This window comes from Lissotriton helveticus, chromosome 3_1, assembly GCF_964261635.1.
Source record: "Lissotriton helveticus chromosome 3_1, aLisHel1.1, whole genome shotgun sequence".
Lineage (NCBI taxonomy): Eukaryota > Metazoa > Chordata > Amphibia > Caudata > Salamandridae > Lissotriton > Lissotriton helveticus.
The window spans coordinates 339,029,789-339,057,547 of record NC_136061.1 but is presented as its reverse complement, the minus strand read 5'-3'; the positions used below and the strand labels follow the sequence as shown (position 1 = coordinate 339,057,547).

Sequence of the window (27,759 nt, the reverse complement as noted above, 5' to 3'; positions counted from 1 at the left end):
GGAAAGCAGGCTTGCGATAAGGAGAAAAGTGGGAGAAAAGAGAAGGGCCTGAGGGGGAAACATGTTTATAAGAAGTGTCTTGAGGGAGAGAGAGAGAGAGGAAAGGAGGAGCTGGAGAAGAAAGGGGAAACAAAATAAGATGCCCAAAGAGGGGGGTACATGAGTAGACTGAGAAAGATGGGTGGGAGAAAAAGGAGACTGCAGACTCGTGACGAGGATTAAATCCTGACACAAAACACTATACAGGGTGTAGACTGAAGAGGGAGGGAACGTACAGTGGGCGCATTATACATTAACAGCGGGGGTGGGAATGGCAAGCAGAGAAGAGACGTGCAGAAGAAGGAGGAGGAAAGAGACAAGGCCATGTCCCCCAAGAGGCCAGAGTTTCAAGTACTAAGGGCAGAGGACTTGTGGGACACTGCTGAGCAGTACACCGCCGAGCAGTACACCGCCTTCCGGCTGTCCGCGGGGATGGGCATACGTGGGTGTCTTCAAGGAGGTACAGAGTGAGAACAGAAGGGCTGCCGTCATGTAGTGCGCGCACTGCACGCAAGAGACGCCTCCATTCTACTTTTTTACTGCACCATCGAAGCCTTTGAAGTTACAGAAATCAATTAAGTGACAGCCAAGCGCCAGCTCCGGAGGTGGGGGGGGATGGAGGAAGGGAAAGAATCAATTATCAGATGGCGGGCAGATGTAATCAACAGTTTCCAGTGATAATTACAAGCCTACCCTTACAGACAATGATGCGGTGCCGCGCTCCTTCTGCCTGAGAAAGCGACCCCCTCCCATCCAAGCGTTAGAGGAACGAAGTACCTCACAGGGACGGAGACACATATACTGCACCAAGGGAATGGCGAAGACTGGCCACAGAGTGGTATCAGCGCACTTACGGCATCCCATCCCGACCATGTCCCAGGTGGTGGGGAGTGTAGCCGGCCAGGAGTCTCACCATGGATACACCAAAAAGAAAGAGTGTGAACATTACATCTTACCGGTCTGGCCTGCCGTTTTTTGTAAAGGGTTAAGCAGAACACGCGCAGCAGATCCTTGAAAAAGCATTGGCATGAGAACCATCAGAACAAGCATTGGCCTCGCGGCCTTGAGAGTGACATGGCCGTGAAAGTGATCGCGATGCACTTAATGACCCGTGACTGAGGAAAGAAAGATGGCGGCTGCGCGCGTAACCACAAGCTTGAGGTCAGCAAAAGCCTGTGGTAGCACTTTCAAAACCCGGTTACTAAATGTCTCGCAGAGCAGGCGAGACCTAACAATGTCCCCTGTATGTTCTAGGGTAGCTAGCTGCATTACAAATCGCTTTTTCTTCCTGTGTTTTATAGCAGCCTGCTACCATGGCCACTGTTACTGAGGTTGTGGGTTGGCCATCAGCGACCTCTTACCATGCAGAGGCATTTGGTTGCTGGCTTCTTAAGCAGGAAATACAAGTAATCCATTTCAATCAGTAGCAATAGGTTCTGCACTCTCAATAACGAATGCTTTGCTGCCATCTGGTGGACAGAGGTTTTATGCTTTTCAAAATAACTGCACATTTCAATGTTGTTAACGGAAATGTATGACTAATTCGAAAATCTGAAACCTTTGAAGCGCGGCACCCCTTGCAACTTTGGAGGGCGCACCAGGGCGCTGCAGCGCACAGATTGGGAACCACTAGGGGGAAGCCTGGTACATGTAACCTCCAAAGGATTGCTACAACCACAGCCGTCAGCTTTGTGAACACCCCAGTAGAAAAGACTCTTACGAACCCCCTTGAAATAATTTCCCCTCGGCGACACCCCTCGCTCAATGGGCGGTGGGGTGTGTAGATGGGCGGCTACTACCAAGACACTACGGGGGACGGCGGCCCGACAACTACCAACCTCGCCACAAGCAACCCAGCTTGGTGACGGTATCATCACGCAATTACAAGTCTCATTACTACAGAACCTATCTTGAATCCTCCTTTCACCCCTTTCTCTTCTGCTTCTTTCTATAATCTTTTGCCTAATTTCCAGCAAGACAAGTCAGAGGGGGTAGCAAAACATATTTCAAGGTGATTGTAAACACTGCCCTACAAACTACGTTTGGCTAACAGAAATGCTAATGTACTTGCTTATAAAATCAATAAAATACTTTGAAATAAAAAAAAGTAATGCCAAAGGGGAGCAAGGAAATTTGAAAATGTTTGTGGCCCAGCTTGAACCGCAAGTAGCACCTGTGGGTGGGCAAGACATGGAAATAGGCATCCTGTAGGTCCTGCACTAGGTCCAGACTCCTGGATCCAGGACAGAGAGAACCTGGGTCAGCATGAGCATCTTCAATTTGTCCTTCTGCAGGAAGAATTTGAAAGGTCGATGATTTAAAATAGGAAAAAATCTGCACTTTTTCGGCACAAGGAAATAAAAGGAATAACATCCAGTGTCCGTTTTCGAGGTCGGGAATCACTTTATGGCTCCTTTCGCCAAACTGAGCCAGAACTCAGCGCCAGGATACCCTCCGAGGTGATAGTGCGCTCGCTCTACAAATCTGCCTAACTCAAAATAACTTCCAGCAGGTTCAGCAAGCACAGATGTCTCAGAGGATGGATCCACTTGGGGTAACCACACTGGAGGTCTCTGCAGATTTATGGGGACCAAAGGTGCACTACTGGGAGCCGACAAGGTGCCAAAGATGCACAAAATGGCTTCCTTGAAAGCCTCAATCCGACGCAACGTCACCAACTGCCCCGGAAATTTGAGGTGAATCGGGATCAGCTGTCACATTAGCTCCTTGGTGGAGGGGTGAGAGCGAGATCAGGGGGCACCTTTATGTCGCTGAGACCTCTCAGAGGTAAAACGGAGAGACTCAAAAGTCCTGCAGGGCCACCTCATGTTACTTTTTAAACTTTGAGTGACTTGAAGACTTGTACTGTAGTGAATACTTGTCGTAGAGCAGTACTTATGTAAAGCTTGGCAATTCCAAAATACTTTCAGGGGCATAAAGGCACACTTCTTGAAAGACTTGGAGTAGTGGAACAAACCCAAACACCTGAGACACCCCTTGTGGGATCGGTCACAGACTTGTGCTTGCAACAGTCACTATAAAGTGTAAACCCTGTAGTTGCGGGGTGGGGGATGGGTTATGTTCCCTTGCATAAAAGAATAACGTTTTGTTAGAAGAAAAAAAACAGTTAACTGACAAGAAAAAGAGCTAGCTCTGGACCTGCATACGAAGACACAGAAATAAAGGAACAGAGACCTGTGTTCTTAGTTGGCGTTTATATGCAGCTCTAGCCGTCACAGGCCAGAGGGGTCGATGCTGATCCACATGACACCACATACCAGCAGGTAAGGGCCATGTTGAAAAATTGTACGGATCTAGTCCAGCGCCTGGTGATATTATAAAAGGAGAGGAATCAGCAGTTAGAAGTATTTATAGGAATAACTTTCCTAACTGCAAGAACTAAAAACAAACAAGCATTTACAATGCAATGGTTTCGCCTTTGGAAAAGTTAGAGCTATTGGCATTGTAAATGACAACTTTTGTATTTATGTGTTGGTTTTGAAAACAGATAAATAAATGGCATTGTCATTTACATTGCCATTAGCTTAATCTCTTGCAAATGTGAGACCTATTGTACCCTACGGACGAGCTCACCAGACAGCAATTACTACCACACACACACACCCAAACCACACACACACACCCAGAGCCACACACACCCAGCCACACACACACACACACACCCCCCCAGAGCCAGCCACACACACCCAGAGCCACACACACACCCAGAGCCAGCCACACACACCCACCCACCCAGAGCCACACACACACACACACACACACACACACACACACACACACACACACACACAGAGCCACACACACACACACACACACACACAGAGCCACACACATACACTTTGCTCTTCTGAAATGTTGGCATGTATGGTAGTGAGCTGTGTGTGGTGAGCTGCGTGTGGTGTGGTGTGTGTGGCGAGCGCCAGGCGAAACCTAAAAACCACAATCCTTCAGTGCAGGAAGTGATGACAGTGAAGGCCCAGCCAATGGAAGCCCCAAGAAAGAACAGCGATCATACAGAGTGTAATTCAGGGTAGTAGTGAACCTGCTACGTTAAACGATGTTTTAGTGAGAGGCAGGCTATTCAAAAAGCACCTTAAAGACGGCCAACACCCACACATTGGAAACACAGAAAGGTGAGGCAGCTAAATAGCGCCAACCTAACACTGCTAATACATCAAGACATAAACATTGCATTCTAGACGTAAGCTTTTAATAGCGATAAAAATTAGAAATGTATTACATTTTCAGAAAACAATACCCCAGATAGATAATTCAAGCGCTTCAACTTGATCTCACGTTGTGACAACCCGGCAGTATGGACCCAATACCGGTACACATCAAGTGTGGCAACCACCGATTATGTGCCAGCCTTATTTACTGCAGGGGAAAGACACTTAAAGACATGGGGAAAGACGGATGGGCAAAAAATTACCAACTTACCAACTAAGCATCAGTGCAGAGAATGGAACCACGAGTGGCATCAAGCAATAGCTCTACAAAATAAAGTGATTATCTACATATGCTCGTAACGCTTACGTTAAAACCGTGATGTCAATTAATAAAATGAAGCTCTAAAAAAGTAACCTAAACAACTTGTACCTTCACGGTTGCATGTACAGCCATCAACGTACCACCTCAAATAACAATAGAATAAAGATCCCAGCCCAGGAGAAGATAATACACACATCAGATTCACTCTTCAATACAGAACACTGTAGTGCTTCTCCAAGCAGAACTGTCACTAACGAAAGCGACAGACAGAAGATGCAATCACTGGGGAAAAGGTGAATAGATGTCAAAAGGAGGGGGGCGTCTAGTATGGATGGACCTATATGCACCTGCAGGCATTCAGCCCGACAACAGGAGTGGGCAGCGGTGCTGAGAAGCCATTCACACGAAATGTCGCTGACCACAGTTTTGAAAGCGTAGCTACATGTTTCTCGCCCATACAGTGAAATAGCATGAAATTAACTAATTAGGGTTAACTACATAAAGCAACATTCTGCTCTTAGTATGATGGTATCGGTGGCAGTAGCAGGGTACAGGATGAGATGTAGGGTGATTTAGTAAGTTTATCGAACTGCTTCATGGTCCCAAGGGCCCGTGGCTCAAGTCCTGGGCTTATTTTTTTCTTCTTCAAAACATTAATTTCAGGTATGTTCAACCGAAGCAACTAAATCTGGACTACAACTATAATAGGCTGTAGATTCATAACCTGGGATTGGATCAGTTCACTCTTGTTAACATGGATTTATTTGGTAACTTTATAATCGGAAGACAGAAAGGTTGTCGTGGTTTGGCAAGCACGGTGCTCGTCTTAGCTGGTCACTGCAGGAGGTGTACTACGCATCATCTTAAAAGGTAAACATGAGGCAATTAAGCAGAGTGACTACTAGACTAACAGTCTAGATGGAGGCATGGGAAAGCAGGCCCATGGCTGGGGAAGTGTGCAGATGACCACGTTAATAGTTTGGGAGTGACTTGGGAATCATCTCGAGAAAAACAAAATTCACTCAGTTGTGAGGTTTTACGACTCGACTAACAGCAACCAGCAACGTGAATTTTTAGCTAGAAAAAATATACATGCTCTGCTTGTTAAAACTGTTGTTAGTAGGGTTTATCCCATACAGTGTCTAATGCTATGTATGTGGTATTAAATTATGTGTTCAGGCCCGTTAAGATTTGTGATTTAATGCTAATATTGTATATGCTTACTTTTGTGTGAAAATCAATGTTATATTTGCGAGTAGGTTTTTATCTAACATACAATAAAGATGGGAAGAACTGAACTAAGCTAATAACTGTGCCTTCGATGCAAGATAGGGCACTGTGGGAATAATGCGGCAGTCAATCTTGGCGATTACCAGGGAGTTTCATCAGCAGGAATTTACACACTGCCAAGACAGGTGTTTCCCTTAAGTTTCAAAATGATCACCGTGCCTTCTCTTCTCTGGAAAAAAAAAACTTGCCATAAATTAACAGGAGCAGCTCATTACAGGCTCCAGATCACCTTCCCAAAAGACCTTTCATATTGACTCCGCAGAGTGAAAAAAAGGCATTGATTCCTCTAATTCCCCTGACTCTCCCACAGGAGTGACCCCTGCTAGAGACACTGAAGTGACCACCGACAACATTCACACCCGCACTCTTACCGCAATGATGTGCTTCTCAAAATCAAAATCTGCCGTAACGCCGTCTGCATACACTGAGCCGCCATGTCTGACCTGTCACACAGCGCACACACACCGGTCAAGCAGCACCTCCTCCGACGCAAAGCAACGACGCACTCCCGAAATCAGTCAATCACTACACTTACAACTGCCACGACATAAAGCAACGCCGAAGCCATTCACTCTCTGGAAACAAATAATAAAGCGGCCATTGCTAAAGCCGCCACTCTGCCACGCATTGTAGACCCCACATAATACGTTGGGAAAGCAGAAAGACGATAGTGAAAGCGGCGTTATAAACAACCTTTTAAGCAGGCGGGGTTTCAGCAAGTCCAGAGGGGCACCGACCACTCGCGCTGCACTGGAAGGGATAGGGAGGTCCTACTCACCTGGCAAGGACCGGTAGAGCCAGCACCAGGAAGTAGCTGCCGCCCGCCCGGCTCTGCTCCTTCCTGATTGGACAGTCTGGCACGTGACGAGGAATAGTCAATAGCAGCCCGTGCGGGATGTAAACACATCTGTTGAGGAAGATCTCTTACAGTCTAGGATAAACAGCTGAGGTCCCACAACGGCTCAGCGATCACCAGCATGGTAGACAGGAATGCAAACAGCGGTGAGATAGTAAAGCTAACAAAAGACGACCCAAACAGGAAGGAGAGCCTGAGCCAGGGAGGGTGAGACACCATTTGCCACCATACAGCGAAGTCAGTAAATGAGGTGGATTTTATTGCAATATCAGTTGCTATAATGCGTTTTTTCCTATTTGAACAGAAGAAAAACAAGCAACGGCAGGCACTTGCGACCTGCCCGTCCCAGCTCCCTGAAAAAATGGCGGCCGAAAACATCCGGGGGGGGAAAAAAAAAAAAGTAAACACCCACATGTTCATGACGGCAAAAAAGGGGCGGGATGAGTAAAAAAGGTCGGAACGCCCACGAATCTGCTCGGGGAACGAGTGACGCATTTCTGTCCCAATGGCTAGCCTCCATTTATGGAGCTAGCCAATGGGACAGAGAGGCGGGACGAAGCCCCATACTTGTAAACAAAAGTTTTCGCAGCTTTCGGCGAGGCGAAACCTAAAAAGGACCATTGTTCAGTTTTATAGCAAAAAAAAACAATTTGGTTTATTTTTAATGTATAAGCAGTGCTCGGAAGTGTAGCTTCATGGAGCAGGTTTGGGATCATAAAAAAAAACAGATTTCACAGCAGGGGTATGTCGATGAGCTCGCACACCTACAGCTCTCAAGTCACTGGCTAAAGACTACATCGTTTTTAAAAACTACCAAATACTAACATATTACACCTGACAGAGCAAATGTTGTTTGTTTTCTAATGGCTGGGAGGCTGCAGATAGGACTATAAAATGGATGCAAGGGGATTATTTCTGGTGAGGAGACCTGGTACAGTTAACAAAATAAAAGCTAAACAGGCATTAATAACTGGTCTTAACAGGTGAAGGAAGATACATCCACCATGTTTATTCGGAGATTAAGCCACCAGGACAATTCTGCCCTATGACAAGAGTCAATGCTGTTATTCAGTTGTGCAGTGATTCGGTCTCTTCTTCCTGATAATACTGTTTGGAAGGTAGGTGGGTGACTAAGGGGCCGCCAGAAGTCATGGTAAATAGCCCACAAGCATCTTCTGTAGCTGCTACACCATCACATGGCACTTGCATACCTTCTGCACTACATGTGATCTTTAGAGGAAGGAAATGGATGCACTCTGTGACAGAACAGTTCAAAGATGCAGCGGAAGAGGGGGGGGGGAGGATGAGGAGGGGGGGGACACAGTTGGCATAGTTGAATATAGTTTGTGAAAGGAATGGCCAGGAGAGCAGTTTTAATTCTATGGATTGGAGCAAGAGGACAGTTTTATTTGTGCTCATTTGGTGAGTATTGGAGCGGTCATCATATCGGTCAATGATGGAAAGAGGAAGGCAATGGTTATGTGTGACGTCTAGGCTGGCCATCAAGGCCTAAACCCAAACCATGAGGTGTCTGTGTAGGACAACGATGATTTTGGCTTGGGTGAGGATTCCAGGAGTTTTTGTTGTGGACGAAGACGGCAAGGAGTTCTACAATAAAGCACAGACGCTGTATCCCTATCCACAGTCGAAGGTGGCTACTGCCCCATTAAACTAGATATGGGATTGTCTTTGTGAGGTGGAGCAAAAGCCATAAAGAGTTGTTTGGTTTTACAAAATGGTTTTGTTCTTTCGATGTAATATAATAACGTTCTTCTATTATCTAAAGTGTGTGAATACTCTGGGAGCAGTGGTGGCTCTGAATGGAAGCACTTTGAACTGGTAGTGTTGTCCCGCTACCACAAACCAGAGATATTTGCGATGAGCAGGATGTATTGGAATATGGAAGTATGCATCCTTTAAGTATAGAGTAGACAAAGTCGCCTTGCTGTGAGAGTAGGAGCACTTGTTGAAGAGTGACCATATGAAAACTATCTGAGTGAATATATTGATTTACTTCTCTGAGGTCTAATATAGGCCTGAAAGAGCTGTCCTTTTTGGGTATGGGAAAGTCTAGGGAGTACACGCCCGAGCCTTGACTTTGTAATTGTACGTGCTCTATAGCTCCCTTTAGCAGAAGATACTGAACCTCTTGTTTCAGGAGGTGTAGAGACTCTGGTGACAATTTGTGTGATCGTGGAGGGATGTTTGAGGGATTGTCTGTAAGCTCCAGGCAATAACCAGATTGGATAATTCCTGGAACCCATCTGTCTGAAGTTATTCTATGCCAGACGGGGAGGAATTGAGAGAGGCATCCCCCGACAGGCGTGGAATGATCGGGGAAGGGGAGGCAAGTCACTGTTTGTTTGTTGAGGGGAAGGTGTGGAATCTTTACTTCTTCCCTTGCCATTACTGCCTCTAAATCTGCCTCGAAATCAACCTCTTGAAGAGGATGACAATGTTTTTGGAGCCCCTCCTGTAGAAGGAGCAATGAAAAGAACCCATATTAGATGGGGACTGCAGGGCTCCCATAGATTTAGCCCATCTGTGTCCTTTTTTCATCTTCTCCAAGGAAGTGTCAACAATAGGACCAAAGAGATGCTCCTTATCAAAAGGTGTGTTTAAAATAGAAACCTGTACTTCGAGTTCAAACCCTGAAATTCCAAGCCAGGCATGTCTTCTTGACAAGACACTGGTGTTGACTGCATGTGCCGCAGTATCAGCTGCATCTAAAGCGCATCTAATAGATGTGTTGGAATTTAACATTTCTTCCTGAACTAGGTTGTGTGCCTTAGACTTATGTTCATCAGGTAGCAATTGAATAAATTGTTCCAATTTGTCATACCTGGCAAAGAGAGCCTGGGTACTGGCAATACGCCAGTGATTAGCTGCCTACACAGCTACTCTTTTCCCTGAGGCATCTCTTTTTTTAGATTCATTGTCTGGAGGAGGGGGATCCCCAGATGTTTGTGAGTTGGATCATTTACGGGCATTAGAAATCATTAGTGAATCTAAAGGTAATTGACCCTTGAAGTAAACTGGATCTGATGGTGCACACTTATACTTTTTATCTACCCTTGGTGAAAGGATTTGTGCACATACCGGATCTTTAAAGATGTCGCTCGCTTGTCTAAGCATACCTTTAAGCATAGTCAATGTGTGAGTGGATCTTTGGGAAGAGCTCAGTGTTTCAAAGAGAAAATCCTCCTTCATGGACTCTTAATGAAGCTGAACTACATGATATTCAACAGCCCTATTTATTAGTTATATTTACCCTACATTATCATCAGGTGGAGAGGGATTTGTAGGGTATAGGTCTGGATCATCATCAGTGTTTGGATCTGTGTTATAAGCAGTCCATGGATCAGGACTATCATCATCTACTCCGTCCCCATCATCCTGGTTGTCAGAAGTTTGTGGTGGTGGTGAATTTGTGTCGGTGTTATTAGCAAATTCGTGTTAGGTGGGGAAGGAGATGATAGAGGAGGAGATGTGTTAGTGCCAACATTTTTCCTCTTAAAAGGAATGTGGTAAATGTCCTCTGTTTCCAGTTTGCATTTTGATGGCAATTTGGTGTGGATATGTCCAGTTTTGGAATTGATCACAAGTTCTTTCTTTTTCGGGTCCTGGTTGGAAAGCGCGACGTCGAAACAAGGCTTCTTTGATGGAGCAGGAACGGTTTTATCTTTCGGTGTGAATATTTTTGGAGCCAAGGTTTTTGGCACCCTAGTCTTCGGATCCGAAGATTGCTTCGGTACCGAAGGAGTTGGGTTAGAAACGTGTTTCGGTGCCGATTGTTTCGGCTCGGTTCCCGAATGCGGCTCACTCGATCCTGAGCCAGAAGACTTCAATATTTGTTTTGGTGCAGGGCCCGAAGGCGGGGCGGGGCGGGGTGTTCTCGGTAGCAACCTTAGCCCGAAGGTAGAGGAGGGACCAAAGCCTTTTTCTTGGGCAGAGGTGGAGTTTGGGGCAGGGGAGATCTGTACTCACGGTTGTAAAAAACTGGCTCTATATATATTGCACCAAAGTGAGGTACAGTGGGTATAGAGTCCAAAGGTCTCCAGAGGTAGGCAGAGGTTTAAGTTAGATAGAACCTTACTCTATGAATTAGTAGCTTGGTCGAGCAGTAAGGCAGTGTCAGAAGACAGTGTTAAGCATTTGATGTACACACTCAGTCAGCAAATTAATTCACACACTCTAGAACAAATAGTTTACCAGTCGGTGTAGTTTTGCAGCTTGAAGACTTTCTGGATTCACTATGCTGTGCATTATTCCGCGGTCTATTGGTTGGGTTCGGAATAATAATGTTTTTTCTCCTTTTTTTTCGTGGCCCAGATGGGCATCGACGTCCCACCATTTGGTGTCCTCCCGTGACGTCTGCGCGCTTCCTCCGGAGGCTCCCACCTTTGGGCGCCATCTTCGGATTCTTTTTTTCTTTTCTCTCTCCTTGGTTTGTATTGTCATTTTCTCATTTTTCCTTTTTTTCCCTTTCTCCTGCCTCATCTTCCTGGCAGAGGTGGGTGGATTCGCTAGTGAATCCAGAAAGTCTTCAAGCTGCAAAACTACACCAACAGGTAAGAAACTATTCGTTTTGCAGCGTGAATCTTTCTGGATTCACTATGCTGTGCATAGACTTTGTAGCGGTATGCTATGTCTGTGGTGGCTGGGTAAAAGATGAGCGTTGTTTTTTGAATATATGTTGGAGCACTTTTTGTCCTACTTGTGTTTCCTTCTTCATCTGTATATCCACGCAGTAGTGCTTAGTGAACGTGGGCACTGAAGCCCATGTTGCCGCCAGGCAAATGTCTTGGATGGGTGTGTTTTGCCAGGAAAGCTATTGTTGCTCCCTTTTTTCTGATAGATTGAGCTTGTGCTGCTCCTTGTAGTTCTTGGCCTTCCTGCTTGTGGCACACTTGGATTGCCTGTGCGATCCATTGTGCAATGGTGTTTTTAGTAACCAGTCTTCCCAAAAAACTGCTGGTGAAAGACACAAAGAATTGCTTTGTTTTCCTACAATCTTTAGTCCTTTCAATGTAAAGCATCACTGCTCTTCTAGCGTTCAGAGTGTGCAGTACCCTCTCTGCCCTTGTGGATGGTTTCTGGAAGAAACCTGGTATCTGTTTTGTCTGGCTTATGTGGAACTTGTGACACCACCTTTGGCTTGAAATAGGGTTCTTGTAGTGTTAGGGCTTGCAATTTGCTCACCCTGCGTAGCGAGGTGATTACCACCAGAAACGCTGATGAGTTGCATAGGAACTACATTGAGGGTCCATGCCGGGGGTGGCATTCTTTTTGGGGGGCGATTAGTTTGGCCCTTTCTAGGAATCTTTTTACCACCTGGGATGTAAAGAAACTTTTCCCTGTTTCTCCTCTTGTATAGGCTACTATTGCTGCTAGGTGTACGCTTAGCGACGTGTAGCTTAGGTTACTCCTTAGCAAGTGTGTTAAGTACCTTAGCACTGTAGATTTCCTCATGATTCTTTTTGGAGATTCTCCCTGATGCACCATTGTGTGAACCTTTTCCATTTTGCTACATAACACTTCCGTGTGGTGGGCCTCCTTGCCTGCCACAGCAACGACAGTGTGCTCTCCGGGAGTTTTAGGTGCGCAAACTCCAAGTCTTCGGAGCCAAACTATTAGGCTAAGGCGCTCTGGTGCTGGGTGGAGCACCCTTCCGTTTTTCATTTGGGAACTTGTGTGGTGGCCCCTGTGCCATTTCCACTATTTGTGAGAACCAGGACTGCCTGGCCCACAGTGGTGCTATCAATACCAGCATCATGTTTGTTCTGCAGTTGCTGAGCACCCTGTGCATCAGCGGTATCAGGAGAAAAGTGTAGGTAAATGTCTTCAACCACCTTGTCCAAAGGGCATTCCCTTGGGATTGCAGACCTAGATGTCTGGATGCGAAGTATTGCCATTTTACATTTTACATTCTGGTATGTTGCAAACAGGTCTATTTTTGGGGTCCCCCACTTCTTGAACAGCTTTTGCGTTTCTTGTGCTCACACTCACACTCGTGGGATGCTGATGTCTGTTGAGTCTGTCTGCTTCCACATTGTCCTTCCCTGGTAGATGTATCGCCAGGAGGTCTATTTGTAGTGGGATGGTCCATCTCCATATCTCCTGCGCTAGCCCTGATAGTGCCACTGATTATGTTCCGCCCTGTTTGTTGATGTAGAACATTGTTGTGATGTTGTCTGTTTGTATAAACACCCTCTGCCCGTACAGCTGCTTCTAGAAGGCTTTTAAGGCTAGGAACACGGTCTTTAGTTCTAGGTAGTTGATGTGTTTGACCACATCTGTTTGTGTCCACAAACCCCTTACTTTGAGCTAGTTAATGTTCGCTCCCATCCCAATTTGGGATGAGTCTGTTGGGATGGTCAGTGTCGAGTTGGTGGTGTAAATGGCTTCCCCTTCTTTATGTTCTTTGCTCCACCACACTATCTCCTCTTGCACTGCGTGTTTAACAACCATTAGACCTTCCCAACTCCCTGTTGCCTGTAACCATTGCTTTTGGAGCCATTCCTGGAATGGTCTCATGTGGAGTTGAATATTGAGCACTAGGTGTATGCAGGACGCCATCTTCCCCATGAGCTTGCTCACTGTCCTCACTGTTGGAGCTTGCACCTTCGGAATTGACGTGTCTCCTTCAGTAGGGCGAAGGTTCTCCTCTCGCTGGGGAACACCCTGCCTTGAATTGTTTTTATCTGGGCGCCCAGAAAGATTTTCACCTGTTCTGGTTCTATGGAGGATTTTCCCCAATGTACCGAAAACCCTAGTTCTGTCAGCGTGTGCGTGACCCGCCAAGTATGTAGTTTGCATTGGTTGTAGGAGTTCGCCTTTACCAGACAATCGTCGAGGTAGGGATATACATGTATTCCCTGCCTCCTAAGTGCGCCGCTACCGCTGTTAGGCATTTTGTGAAGACCCTTGGTGCGGATTTTAGTCCAAATGCTAGGGCTGTGAACTGGTAGTGCGCTTTGTTGATGGAAAATCTTAGTAGATGTTTTGTGTCTTTGGTTCATGGGAATGTGTAGGTAGGCATCTTTGAGGTCTATAGTGGACATGAAATACCCGTCCCTTACTTGTGGTATAACTTCCTGTAGGGACGTCATCTTGAATTTTTGAGATTTTATGAATTTGTTTAGGAACCGAAGGTCTAGAATGGATCTTAACGTTTTGTCCACTTTTGGTACGAGGAAGTAGTTGGAGTACTCTTCACTGTTTCTTTCCTTGTACAGCACTGTTTCTATTGCCTCCTCGTGGAGTTCTTGTGCCTCCTGCAGAAGGAGCGAGAGCTCTTTTGGCGAGCACGTTTTGTTGGTTGGAATCCTGTTTGGTGGCAGTTTTTCCAGTTTTATACAGTAGCCGAACTTTATGGTGTTGAGTAACCGTTTGTACGTTATCTTCTTCCACTCCTGGAAGAAGTGTTTTAGTCTGCCTCCTACCGGTAGTTTTTGTGTCCCCTATTGTCTTTTGAGTCTTTAGGGACGTTGTCTGGGTGGGCACGTTTGGTACAGCGGAGTCACTTGGAGGCGGGTTGCCCCCGAAAGGACTGGCCACTCGGTTGGTACTGCCAGCTTTGCTGTTGTTGACCCTGTGTGTTGCGCCTGTTTGTTTCCTTGATAAGTCTGCTGCAAGGCCTGGTGCGATGCTCCCGGTTGGCTTCCTCCTCTGCCGCCCGGGCTCCTTGAGGGTGTGCCCCTTCTCATCCCTCTGAAATGCAGTGCTCCCATGGACCTTGCAGTTTCATTATCTTTTTTGAGCTGTACCAGCTTCTTGTCAACTGGGGTCCAAAACAGTTGTTCCCCGTTGAAGGGTGTGTACAGAATATTGTTCTGGACTTCCCATTTGAAACATGAGATCCTCAGCCGGGCATGCCTTCTCTCCGTCACTCCAATGGATGTATGACGTTACAACGCATACTTTTACCACGCCTACCATTACCACGCAATTTTTACAACGCAGGATCCATTACAACGAAGTACCATTACCAGGCATGTATTTACAACGCATATACCTTTACAACGCATACAATTACAACGTAAGTATTGGTAAGTATATAATATTTTTTTTTATTTAATTTAATTAAAATTAATATAATGTAATTTAATTTGATCAATTTAATTTAATTTAATTTTAATTATATTTAATTTTTAATGTAATTTAATTTAATTAATTTAATCAATTTAATTTAATTTAATTTAATCAATTTAATTTAATTTAATTTAAATTTAATTATATTTAATTTTTACCCTGATCCCTTTTACCCAAAAACCCAAAACTGACCCTGAACCCTAAAAATACCCCTTTACCCAAAAACCCAAAACTGACCCTGAACCCTAAAAATACCTCTTTACCCAAAAACTCAAAACTGACCCTTAACCCCAAAAATACCCTTTTACCCAAAAAACCCAAAACTGACCCTGAACCCTAAAAATACCCCGTTACCAAAAAACCCAAAACTGACCCTGAACCCTAAAAATACCCCGTTACCAAAAAACCCAAAACTGACCCTGAACCCTAAAAATATCCCTTTACCCAAAAACCCAAAACTGACCCTGAACCCTAAAAATACCCCTTTACCCAAAAACCCAAAACTGACCCTGAACCCTAAAAATACCCCTTTACCCAAAAACTGAAAACTGACCCTGAACCCTAAAAATACCCCTTTACCCAAAAACTGAAAACTGACCCTGAACCCTAAAAATACCCCTTTACCCAAAAACTGAAAACTGACCCTGAACCCTAAAAATACCCCTTTACCCAAAAACTGAAAACTGACCCTAAACCCTAAAAATACCCCTTTACCCAAAAACTGAAAACTGACCCTAAACCCTAAAAATACCCCTTTACCCAAAAACTGAAAACTGACCCTGAACCCTAAAAATACCCCTTTACCAAAAAACCCAAAACTGACCCTGAACCCTAAAAATACCCCTTTACCCAAAAACCCAAATAATATTTTTAATAAAATAATATACTTACCAATACTTACGTTGTAATGGTATGCGTTGTAAAAGTACCTGCGTTGTAAATACATGCGTGGTAATGGTATGCGTTGTAATGGATCCTGCGTTGTAAAAAATGCGTGGTAATGGTAGGTCGTTGTAAAAGTTGCGTTGTAAAGGTTGTATACCCACTCCAATCATCATAAGCCTGCTGGATGTGTCTGCTGCATCCAGGGCCGAGTTTAGGCAGGTGTTGGCCATGTTTTTGCCTTCCTCCACCAGGTGTGTTGCGCTCTTCATCATCATCATCATTTAACTTTATTTCGGTTTGTTAATGAACCATAAAAGTACATTGAAAATACAAAAAGAAAACGTTGTCAAATCAACCAATGCAGAGATACATCTCAATTAGGATATTTACAATAAATCAGTTATCGCGCAGTTTATAATGTGACGATAAAAGCACTAGAGCAATAAAATCCATGAAATAACAAGGTTTAAAACACATTAAAAAAGTAATTGTTGCTGAGACAGAGCAGTCTACTTACAATAGTAGGATACTACAAACGTATCAGCCTTCGTCTAATTAACCACATCGAGAACAAAAATTTAGAAATAGCAGTAACTATCAGTGCATTGGTGTCAGTTTTTAAAATTCTAAAATAATCTCTATAATTCCTGACTCCTAGGTTCAAACATAGCTGTATGATCCATTTTTTCCTGATAACAGAATAGACAGGACAAAACAAAATCACATGGATTAAAGATTCATTTGGATCATTGCAACCTGGGCAAGGACGAGCTAAACCCAACTTCCATTTGTCAGTATAAGAATGAAGGGGTAATGTACCATATCTAAACTGTAAAAACAGTTTTTTTGCTAAGACAGGTTCTATAGTGTCTAATTCTTCCTCGAAACTATAGACATTCTTAGAATCCAAAAAGCTGTTAGTGAGACTAGAGGGTCTGGCTGATCGAAGAACCTCTCCTAAATTAAAATGTTTTATAGAGTCCGCCAGGGTTCTCTTCGAGATGGATTTACATGTGACCTCCGGATTAAACCAGAGACTTTCCATGCCGATCCTAGACGCCTGCCCCCTTATAAAGGAAAGCCACTTTATCCTCCCTACACCCGGGCGTGCCATCACTATCTTTAATTCTTCTCTATAGCACTCAAGCTCCGGGACACTCCACAATCTACGCCAGTAGAGAAGCGGTCGTGAGGCAATTACTTCTGCAATAGGCCTCAAATTTGTATCCAACCTTAGTGGAACTAGGGGAGTATTAGTTGGTAGGGAGAGCAGCTGTCTAATAAATTTATTCTCAGTTATGCTAATCTCGTTCGCTGAACAGTGGCCCCAGAGTTCCGCCCCATAAAGGGTGTTGCGCTCTTCTAGTATTGTTCAGACAGATGTTTGAGCAGCTGCCCGACCTCTTCCGAATGTGGGTACGCATGCCTGTTTATTAGGGCATTGGAGTTCGTAACGCGCCAGTGAATGGCCACATTCCTCTCTACTTTCCTCCCCATGAGGTCTATTCTCTTAGTCTCTTTGTCTGGAGGTGGCCCTGAGTTTGTGGGAACGTTGGCCCACTTCCTGGCTGTTCACGTTATAATGGAGTCAGCTGGTACGGATCCCTGGATATATGTTTGGTCCTTCGAGGAATGCTTGTATTTTTTCCCCGTTCTAGGGGTGACAGATCTGCACGCTGCTGGCTCCTTGAAAGCTTCTCTGGCCCGGTCCAGCACACTTGGGAGCATGGGTAGGAATCGGCTCCTAGTTTGAGTGGGGAGCAGAGTCTCCAAGAGAAAACAAGCTTTTGGTTTCACTTCCTCTAATTTAACCCAATATGTTGCTGCAGCGTTCTTGATGACCATGTTGTAGATGCCAATGTCATCTGGCGGTGAAGGCCTCGACGGATATGACTAAGCCCTCCTCCGGGCTTTCGGCGTCAAGGTCCTGCGATTCCAGGTCCTGCTCCTACGAGGAGGTCGAGCCCAAGTGTGTCCGCTGAGAGTCTTCGCCTTCTCCTTCGTAATAATACAGGACCTCTTCGTCCTGTTGCTCTGCTGACTCAAGAGTTTTCGGTGGCTCGCCGGCGTCAAACTCCTCCTCGACTTTTGATTCAACTACAGTTGTGGGATTCAAAGGGATGGTGTATCTGCTCATCCATTTGTCGAAGTCCTTTTTTTTCCTGGAGGATGCTGTCCATTTCGGCCTCGAACCTTCTCTTCTGCCTCTCCATTTCGGCTGCATGTTCGGCGTTGAGCGTTTCGGCGTTTCTTTTCGAGGTCGTAGATGTTGACGTCGCAGTCGCCTTCAGCTGTTTTTCCTTTGGCGACAAGCGTGCCTTTTCGGGGCCGGGCTTCGACGACCTAGGCTTTTCTAGAGCTTTCGCCGGCTGAGAGTCCTTTTTGAAGGATCCGCTTGGCCGTTTGTCCGTGGACGCAGCTGTGGCAGTCGAGTGTTTCGATGCCAGTGCTCCTTGCGAGGACTTTGGCTCCGTTTTTCAAGAGACTGTCTTCTCTCTTACCACCTTTGTCGACTTCTTATCGGTCTCTGCGACTGTGTAGTCTTCTGGTCCCTCGGCGATGATGTCGTCTTCACCGCTGGAGAGGCCCAAGTCCCGGAGCGACGGGGGTTGTCCTTGCCCCTGCAAGGGGTAGTTTGCTATCCTCCGTCTCTCCCTCACTCTGAGATTCTTGGGGGTAAATGCCGAGCAGGCGTTGCAATCCTTGCTTTGGTGGTCAAGTGGCAGGCAGAGGTTACAGATTAAGTGTTGGAACTTCTGCACGTACTTGTCGTGGCAAATATGGCAGAATTTGAATGGAGTTTTGTCCATTCCTGCGCTCAGGGGGCCTCCGGTGTGCGCATTCTCCGTTGGACGTCGAAGTTCTTTATCTTCCTCACCCTCTTCGTCGTCCCGGCTCTGTGCTGCTGATCAGTGTGTGGAAAAACTCCAACTTTTGGTGTTTTCTGCTTGATGTTCTTATTCTCTTCTCCAAAAACTCTGAAACTCCTCGGTGACGATCCAGACACAACGGTGGTAAAAAGAACCTGAAAATGGCACCCAACGTCACGGGAGGACACCAAATGGTGGGACGTCAACGCCGACCTTGCCCACGAAAAAAAAAAATAGAAGAAATACTACGATTCCAGCCCTCACCACTAGATCGCGGAATAATGCACAACATAGTGAATCCAGAAAGATTCACGCTGCAAAACTGAACTCTAGGACAACAATTGTTTTTGTATATAAGAAATATACTGCTATTTTTAGAACAAAGCAAGCATGGAACAAGCATTAAATACTTTTTAGTAATACGTTACTGGATGTAGAAGTGTTTGAAAATGCAATAGGAATACAATACATTGGAATGAATAGGCTTTTTCAATAAATTGCAGGTAAGTTACTGTTACGTTACTTTTTCTAAGTCAGTGTTGGATGCCTAGATTCAGCACTGGGACATTTCCTGAAAACAGTTGAGGAAATAAATGTGTTTAGGTTATTAGTACGATTTTTAAAGAATATTTCAAGTTTTCAAAACTCCACACTTAGTCGTTTTTTTCGAAAGAGAATTGTCAATGTTATCCTATGGAGAAAAACAGGTTATCGGCTTGCAGGTAAGTAAACTGCTGAGGAAGTTAAGGTTCTGGGGTTAGATTCAGGGGTCCCACAGAGTCAGTGATGCAGAGTGATTGCATCCTCAGTAGCACTTGGTTGGCCGGGTGCAGAGTGTTGAGGCCCAATGTTATCCTATGAAGGATAGGGGGGCTCCAGTTGGTGGCTTTTGCCAAGCAGGCCACGGGGCAGTGGGAGCATAGCTCCTAGGGTTTAGCTCAGGGCAAGTTGGGGACCAAAGTAGCACCAAAAGGTGCACCCTCAACGGCACTAGGGCAGCCGGGTGCAGGGTGCTGTTTTGAGGTCGGGTGCCATGTTGATTTCAATGGAGATTCTCCGGGTCAAAAACCCTGCAGGCTCGGGGACGAGGATCTTCCAGGAGCAACCACCACTTCAAGGGGTGAGTTGGGATGTTGAGGGTTGGTTAGGCGCCACTGGGTTGGGCACACAAGGCCGTGGGGTGTAGGGTGCAGGGGTGCCTTTGGACATCAGATTTTTTTACCCGCTCTGGAAGCGGTAGGAGGGGTCCTCTGGATTGAGGCTGCAGGAGTCGTCTGAAGACTTGAGGCAGGTCAGGGATTGCCAGATCTCGGGTCAGGATCGCGGGGGCGCTCCTCATGGTATTTTTCCACTCTAGCTCGGGCCAGGTTCATCGGGTGCACAGTGGGCTGGATTCACGGTTCCTGGCTGGCACCAGAAGCTGCAGTTCAAACAAGTCCAGTGTTCACGGGACAAACAGTCTTGAAAGTGAAGGCAGGCAGGTCCTCTGGGGTTTGTGAGGTTGCTGGCTGCTGGACACGCCAGGGTTTCGCAGGAGCAGGTTCGAGGGGAGACAGGCCTGTAGGGCTGGGGACAAGACAGTGGGTGTCGCCCTCTTGTTAGGTCTGTGCGGCTTCTCGTCCTTTTCTTTTCTTGTGGTTGCAAGATCTGAGGATGAAGGTTCCGGGTGCCCCTAAATACTAAATTTAGGGGCGTTACAGGTAGGTAAAGGGCAGGGACCAATGGGTCCCTTCCCTGGGGTGGGTACACCCCCTATTCTGCCACTCCAGTGGGAGGGGGCAGGAGGCTGTCCCTGGTTGGCTGGGTCCCCCCATCCTCAAGATGGCGGGGATTCGAGGTTGTGCTTCACCTCGCCTCCCCCAACTTCGGGGTGGAGTTGGCAGAGGTGGGCACACCTCTTCGTCAGTTGTTTTTCCGCCGGTTCTCCCGCACAAAGTGGGGGGTAGAACCAGTGGGGACCAGTTGCTGAAAGCAGCAAATGGTCTGGAGAGGCTCACAAAGGTGCCATGCCTTTGAAGCTTCTCCTTCGTGAACCCTGCCCATCCTGGAGGAGGATGTGCATTGTTTCAAGCCCCAGAGAGCAGCAAGCTCTCGACCCAGGGGTGCAGAAACATGTCTGGTGGTGGCCTAAGCAGCCACTCAGTCAGGTCACTAGGAGTTGGTCGAGTTTCAGGGGGCATTTCTAAGATGCCCTCTGTTATGCATTTTACATACATTCCCACACTGGCATCAGTGTGGGTTTAATGTACTGAGAAGTTCTATACCAAACTTCCCAGTCTTCAGTGTAGCCATTATGGTGCCAAGGAGTTCATAATTACAATCTCCCAGCACCATATACTCTTAATGGCAGCACTGCACTTACAGTGCCCAGGAATGGACCTGGGCACTGTAGGGGTACAGGGCTCATTCACCTGTACCCTCACCACTGGCATATGACACCCAGCTAGAGGCGTGACTGATGTTGCCAGGGCAGTGGTTTGTGGGCAAGGTACACAGGGATGTGTGCCATGCCGACTATTTACTTTGTTCTGCACCAAGACACGCAGCCTGCAAAAAAAATCTCTCTCTCTCTCTCAATCTCTCTCTCTCAATCTCTCTCTCTCAATCTCTCTCTCTCAATCTCTCTCTCTCAATCTCTCTCTCTCAATCTCTCTCTCAATCTCTCTCTCAATCTCTCTCAATCTCTCTCAATCTCTCTCAATCTCACAATCTCTCTCTCAATCTCTCTCAATCTCTCAATCTCTCTCAATCTCTCTCAATCTCACAATCTCTCTCTCAATCTCTCACAATCTCTCTCTCAATCTCTCACAATCTCTCTCTCAATCTCTCACAATCTCTCTCTCAATCTCTCACAATCTCTCTCAATCTCTCACAATCTCTCTCTCTCTCTCTCTCAATCTCTCTCTCTCAATCTCTCTCTCTCAATCTCTCTCTCTCTCAATCTCTCTCTCTCAATCTCTCTCTCTCAATCTCTCTCTCTCTCTCAATCTCTCTCTCTCAATCTCTCTCTCTCAATCTCTCTCTCTCAATCTCTCTCTCTCAATCTCTCTCTCTCTCTCAATCTCTCTCTCTCAATCTCTCTCTCTCAATCTCTCTCTCTCAATCTCTCTCTCATCTACCAGGGGCTGACATGTGGATAAAGATGCCAATTGGGTTTAGGCTTCAATGCAGTTTTAGGGAAGGAACATAGGCCCTGGGTACCTGATTAGCAGGAGCCCATGGCACACTCAGTCAAAGAACATCAGCAATTTAGCAAAAAGTGGGGACATACTGTTGGACAGGCCCCATGAAGGGCTCGCTCCCTCCCCGCAGGACAGGGCCCGGGTCCCGGCCTTCCAGGTACTACCCACAGAACAAACCCGCACCCCGTCCCCCATGGGGCGCCTGCTCCTGGATGTCCCTGTGTCACGGGCCCGGGCCACCGTCAGCACCATTGCCCGGCCCAGCCGCCATCTTGGACACGGCACCACGCGGCCGCGCGGCCTCCGCCCGACCCCGACCCTGGGCCTGGCCAGGCCCCGACATCCCGGCACCACCATCCACCCAGGAGGTGAACGGACCACTTGGCAGGTCAATGGGAGTAAGAAGTGTCGATGGCTCTCCCCCGCCAGGGGCCGAGCACCCCCAACCTCCTCGGGCGCTGGCTCCACCCCCCTGCTGGGTGTCTGGACTCCCTCATCCCAGACCTCCCGACCTCCAAGAGCGAGGGTCCGGACATCAAAGGGGGCCAGACCTATAACTGAGGCAGCCCCAGGACAGGAAGGCAGTTGTATCCTGGAGTAGAGAGACACCGCGACAAACTCATCCTTGACGGACTGCTGGCGCTGCCGCAGCCCTGCCTTGCGAACTATTGTCCTGCCTGCTGGCGCTGCCGCGGCCTGTTGTGACCATCATCGTGGGGACCTGCTGGCGCTGCCGCGGCCCATTGTAACCTTCATCCTCGTGGGACCTGCTGGCGCTGCCGCGGCCCGTTGTGACCATCATCTTCGTGGGGACCTGCTGGCGCTGCCGCGGCCCGTTGTAACTGCCATCTTTGCTGGGACCTGCAGGCGCTGCCGCGGCCCGTCACCACCTACGACCTCTTCGGGACCTGCCGGCGCTGCCGCGGTCCGACCTGTCCGAATACCGAGCTCGAGGATTGTGAGCTACAACCGGCTCACCTCAGTACCCGTGGGTACCAAGACTGTCCCGCTACCCCCTTCCCTTACTAGAGACTAGAATCGAGAGGATCCTCGTGTCCTAACCTCACTGTACCGTATTACCTTATTCCAAGAACGGCCTATAAAGAGTGTTGAATCTTATCTTCGTGTGGTGTCCATCTGTGGGGGGGAAGTTACTTGTCTGTACGATCACTGGAGACGGCCCTCACCGGAGGCCTCTCCCCCTGTGCTCGGCCGACCCTCCCAGTCCCCGTCCAACATTGGTGGCCAGCGGCGTGATCCGAACCAACGCGTACCGTACAGATAGTAACTCACCCTACGACTAAACCACAATGACGACCAAAGAGAGCGGATCTGCAGAGAAGTTCCAGATGGAAAAACTGGAGGAATACAACCACCGAGAGCTAAAACAGTTTTGCATGGACTTAGGCATTGCTACCACCGGGCTAAGCACAAAAGAAGACTTCAAAAGCGCCCTAGAGGCCTGGACAGAGACGAATACCGCAACCCCCCGGGACCCCGTAGCCCCGGAAGTCAACACCTCCCTGACGGAAGAACGGAGAACCGGCCCCTCCCGAGAAGAGATCCAGGAACGGGAAAAAAATAGATTACACGAGTTAGACTTGGCACGACTCAAATTAGACGGAGAATTGAAGCTGGTGGAACAAAAAATAAACTTAGAACACTTACGGCTCAGAGAAGAGCGAGAGGAAAAACAGAGACAGAGGGATCTCGAAGAGAAAAGACTGGCATACGAGCACGAGTGCAAACTAGCGGAGATAGAAATACGCAAACTGAACAAAACCCTAGGGGTGCCCGAGACACTGCGCTCCCCGGGTACTACCGAGCAGAAGGTCCACATCCCCAAGGATGTGGTCCGAGAATATCACCGAAACGACGACATACAGCAGTGGTTCAAGGCCTATGAGATCGCCATGACTGCCCACCGGATCGCTCGAAGTGACTGGGGGGCCGGTCTATGGGGGAGATTCGTCAATGAGGGCCGTGATGCCCTGCTGCAGCTTCCGGACCATCAAATGACGTCCTATGACCACATGAAGGCCGCCCTCCTCAGTCGATATGGGCTTACGCCCGAAATGTACCGCCAGAGGTTCCGCAACTGCACCCGGATCCCAGGTACAACATGGTTGGAATACGTGAACTATTTCAGCCGGGCCTTCGAGGGATGGATCAAGGGCAACAACGTAACCACGTACGAACAACTCTTCGACCTCATTGTGTGGGAGCACCTCTCCAACAACTGCTTCGTCGAGCTCAGGCAGCACCTCCTCGACAGTAAATTGACCGACCCACGGCAGCTCGCCACCGAGGCTGACCGGTGGGAAAGCACCCGAGTGGCCCGGAGTGGGCCGAACGAGCAGAACAGAACCAACCAAGGTCATCATCGCCCCCGGGGAGGAGGTGGAGGACCGGGCCGGGGCAGAGACGCGGTCCCAGCCGCTCCCGCCAACGCCACCCCGCCCCCAGCGGGCCGGGGAAACCCCCCCGATGCGCCCGGGGTTCCGAGCCAACGTGACGTGTCATCGATGCCAGCGAGTCGGCCACTATGCCAGTGACCCGACCTGCCCGAAGAACCAGGTTCCCGGACCCCGCCAGATGGCGGCTGCCGCCCTAGGAGAAGAACAAGTCTCCGAAGACTCGGAGGCCTACGAGTCGGAGCAGAGCGAGTGGGAACCCGCCGCCATGACCCTGGCATGCCTAGGAGGGAGAGACATGGTCCCGCGGACTCCCCTGCCCGCCAACACTCGGAAGTACAGCCAATGGGTGAGCATAAATGGGCGCAAGGCCGAGGCCCTGCGTGACACCGGGGTCAGTGTGACGGCCGTCCGTTGTCACCTAGTGACCCCAGAACAAATCCTGCCAAACGCGCTTTGCCCCGTCCGATCGGCAGATAACTCGGAGAGCCTGTGTCGGATGGCCTGCATCCCCTTCGAATGGGGAGGAGTGTCCGGCATGCTGAAAGTAACTGTCCGCGACGATGCCCCCGTGGACTGCCTCCTGGGGAACGATCTTGAGAGCTCCCCGTGGGCAGCTGTTGAAAGAAGAGAGCATCTGGGGATGTTGGGTCTCCCGGACTGGGCGTGCGTGACCACCCGGTCCATGGCCACCCGCACCATCCCCGGACCAGAAGAACCCGAATGGGCAGCACCTCCGCCCTCGATCGATCCCGAAGAGGACCTCCTCCAGACCGACAACCCGGACCCCACCACAGAGGGGTCCACACAGCCCCCCGAGCTTCCCGACCTGGCTCAGTGGCGTCAAGAGGGGGGGCCCACCCAGGAACAATTCCGGCGGGAGCAAAAGACCTGCCCCTCCCTCGAGGGATTGCAACAGCAAGCGCTCGCCCTGGGCCAAGGAGACACCACCGGGGCCCACTGGGTTTATTGGGACAATGATCTCTTGTACAGCGAGCAGAGAATCGCACAACTGGGGGCCGGTCGAGTGCTGGTGGTGCCCCTCCACTACAGAGACTTCCTGTTGAACCTGGCCCATGATGTCCCCCTGGCTGGGCACCTGGGGCAAGACAAGACCTACCACCGCCTAGTGACTCACTTTTTTTGGCCCAAAATGAGAAATGACGTCTCCAACCACTGCCGGTCCTGCCCGACCTGCCAGGCCAGCGGGAAGAGCGGCCGCAAACTCAAGGCACCCCTGCAACCCTTCCCCGTGGTGACCACCCCGTTCGAAAGGGTGGGAATAGACATTGTGGGGCCCCTGGACCCCCGAACAGCACAAGGGCATCGCTTCATCCTGGTCCTGGTGGACCACGCTACCCGCTACCCTGAGGCGGTCCCCCTTCGCACTATAACAGCCCCAGTAGTGGGTCGAGCCTTAATGGGGATCGTCTCTCGAGTGGGCTTCCCCCGGGAAGTCGTCAGCGACAGGGGTACGAACTTTATTTCAAAGTATATGAAATCCCTCTGGCAGCAGTGCGGGGTCACTTACCGATTCACAACACCCTATCACCCCCAGGGGAACGGACTGATCGAGCGGTTCAACCGCACTCTCAAGGGGATGATTATGGGGCTGGAAGAACCCCTACGCCGCCAGTGGGACGTGCTACTACCGTGCCTCCTCTTCGCCTACCGAGAAGTCCCCCAGAAGTCCCTCGGCTTCAGCCCCTTCGAACTCCTGTACGGACACCCCGTTCGCGGGCCTCTCAGCCTAGTGAAGGAAAAATGGGAAATGGCCCCCCTAAAAACCCCTCCAGACGTCTACAAATACCTCCTGACCCTCCGCAATCAGACCCGGAAATTCCGAGAGATCGCTAAAGCCAATCTGGAGGCCAGTCAAGAGGACATGAAGAAGTGGTACGACCAACATGCCTCCTCCATCGAGTTTGAACCGGGTCAGCAGGTATGGGTGATGTCCCCCACCGAACCGTGTGACTTGCAGGACAAATGGACGGGGCCCTTCAAGGTGATTGAGCGCAAGAGTCCCGTCACTTATCTCATCGACCTGGAGTCCCCCCGGAACCCCCTCCGGGTCCTCCACGCCAACAGACTCAAACCCCACTTCGTGCGCTCCGAGCTCAGCCTGCTGATGGCTACCGACAGTGGCGCAGAAGGAGACTCCGAGCCCCTCCCTGACCTACTGAGGACCCGGGAAAAAGATGGTTCGATGGACGGGGTCCGACTCTCCGAGGCCCTGACCCCAGAGCAGCGTCAAGATTGCCGGGCCCTCCTGCTGCCGTTCGCAAACCTGTTCTCCCTCGCACCCGGAGTCACCTCCTGGTGCCTGCACGACGTGGACACGGGGGACAGTCCTCCTGTTCGACACCGGGCGTACCGAGTACCGGATCGGGTACGTACATGCATCCAAGAAGAGGTCTCCAAGATGCTCGCCCTCGGAGTCATCGAACCTTCGGACAGTCCCTGGGCCAGCCCGGTCGTCCTGGTCCCCAAGGCCGCGGCCCCGGGTACCACCCCTGAACTCCGGTTCTGCATTGACTATCGGGGTCTGAACGCGGTCACCCGAACCGACGCTCACCCTATCCCCCGAGCAGATGAACTAGTCGACCGCATGGGGGCAGCCCGCTACCTAAGCATCTTCGACCTGACAGCGGGCTACTGGCAGATCGGCCTCACCCCCAGAGCCCGAGAACGTTCCGCTTTTTCCACCCCGGATGGGCACTACCATTTCAGAGTGATGCCCTTCGGCATGAAGAACGCTCCAGCCACTTTTCAAAGACTGGTGAACCAGGTATTAGCGGGCCTCGAAGAGTTCAGCGCCGCATACCTGGACGACATCGCGGTATACAGCCGCCACTGGACAGACCACCTCCACCACCTCAGAGAGGTCCTGCAGGCCCTCCAACAGGCCGGCCTCACCATAAAGGCCAGCAAGTGCCAAATCGGCCAGGGGTCCGTGACCTACCTCGGACACCAAGTGGGGAGCGGTCTGGTGGCCCCCCTCCAACTCAAGGTAGCTGCCATTCAGTCCTGGCAGCCCCCCGAAACACAAACCGAGGTCCGAGCCTTCCTGGGGCTCACCGGATACTACCGGCGGTTTGTAAGGGACTATGGCAGCATTGTGGGGCCCCTCACGGAACTCACGTCTAAAAACCACCCAAAAAGAGTCAACTGGATGCCCGACTGTCAAGCAGCCTTCGAGACGCTGAAGGCCGCCATGTGCACCGCTCCTGTGCTCCAGGCCCCCCGACTACAGCCGCGAGTTCATCGTGCAGACCGATGCCTCCGACCATGGTATTGGGGCCGTCCTCTCCCAACTGAACCCCGAAGGGGTGGACCAACCAGTGGCCTTCATCAGCAGACGCCTACTGCCCCGAGAACAGCGCTGGAGCACCATTGAGCGAGAGGCCTTCGCAGTGGTATGGGCACTCAAGAAGCTCCGGCCGTACCTCTTCGGAACCCATTTCCGGGTACAGACAGATCATCGGCCCCTGCAATGGCTCATGCAGATGCGGGGGGAGAACCCCAAACTATTGCGGTGGTCCATCTCCCTGCAGGGGATGGACTTCACTGTGGAGCATCGCCCTGGCCAAGACCACGCCAACGCGGACGGCCTGTCC

General features: G+C 49.2%; 1 protein-coding gene across 15 annotated transcripts in view; it reads right to left on the bottom strand.

Moving 5' to 3' along the window:
* NCOR1 (nuclear receptor corepressor 1) overlaps positions 1–27,759 on the bottom strand; it is a 1,934,049-nt gene that overhangs the window by 1,414,459 nt on the left and 491,831 nt on the right. The window lies entirely within an intron of this gene.